Source organism: Octodon degus, unplaced genomic scaffold, assembly GCF_000260255.1.
Source record: "Octodon degus isolate 3935 unplaced genomic scaffold, OctDeg1.0 scaffold00165, whole genome shotgun sequence".
In the NCBI taxonomy this organism is placed as follows: domain Eukaryota; kingdom Metazoa; phylum Chordata; class Mammalia; order Rodentia; family Octodontidae; genus Octodon; species Octodon degus.
This window is the reverse complement of record NW_004524741.1, coordinates 6423924-6425076: the sequence shown is the minus strand read 5'-3', so window position 1 is coordinate 6425076 and position 1153 is coordinate 6423924.

Below are 1153 nucleotides of genomic sequence, written 5' to 3'. Positions count from 1 at the left end.
AGAATCTATTCAACTTTTAAAATTTGTGAACAAGGAATGCAAAATATGTTCAAATATTTAATGTAAAACTGGAAATAAAGGTTGCAAAAGGCAGAATATTACCTGCTACTGGAATCTGCATAACAGTAAATTAAGAATTCATCAGGCAGATTAAATGCACATTAAAACCTACAGAATATAGTATCAATAATCTCAAAGAAAGAATAATTAGAAATTTGTATACTGATGTAGACATAGAAAGAGTAATGAATACATAAAATGTGACAAGAAAGGGCACATAGAATCAATGTTTATTAGATATATTTATGAATAAAGGCCCAGAGAGTCAGAAAAATACTACAGAATAGAGTTGAAACATTATTTCAACTTGCCAGACTAATGAAACTTGCCAGACTAATGAAATATATATAATTGTAGATTAAAATAACTGTAAAATCTAAATCAAACAAATAGAACTAAAACAAAAAAATCATGTGTAGTCACACCAGAGAAAAACTACTGAAAAAAAGAAAGTTTGGAAGTCATAACATATTGTTTTATAGTTATTAATAAATCAATTTTATTCTAAAATTTAAATATAAATTTGAAGGAGCAGAGTAGTGATAGCAACGATGAATAACAGGCACAAATTAGCAGGATTTGCTCTACTAAAAATAATTACAAAAAGCCTTAAAATTAAGACATTATAAAATGATGTTAAAGAGGACAAGTGCAGCTATTTTATAAACCTGTGTAGACCAGTACATGTGTAGAATCTTAATTTGTAACAATAGAGGTAACAAAATTCAGTGGCAGGGAAGGGAAGTTTCAATTACAATGGGCGAAGAAAACAGGGTATTCATTTTTTTAAATGACCTTAAATTCATGACACACATACTAGTCAGTTGCAGACTGATTGTAGAGTTCCATCTGAGGAAAACCACTTTCAGGAGTAGCCAGTTTGAGGTGGGATGAGGAAGCGAGGTCATACTGGTAAAGGTGGCTGGGTGGCACCACAGGTTAAATTTTTGGCTTTATTTAAACGTCCAGTTACCCTACAGGCAAAACTCAAGCAGGTCTGGAATGCATCATTTTTATAAACCACTCAAAAGAATGCCACATCTATGGGAAAATGTGATCAGCAAAAATAAAGTGCGCTCAAGTTCCAAGTGCA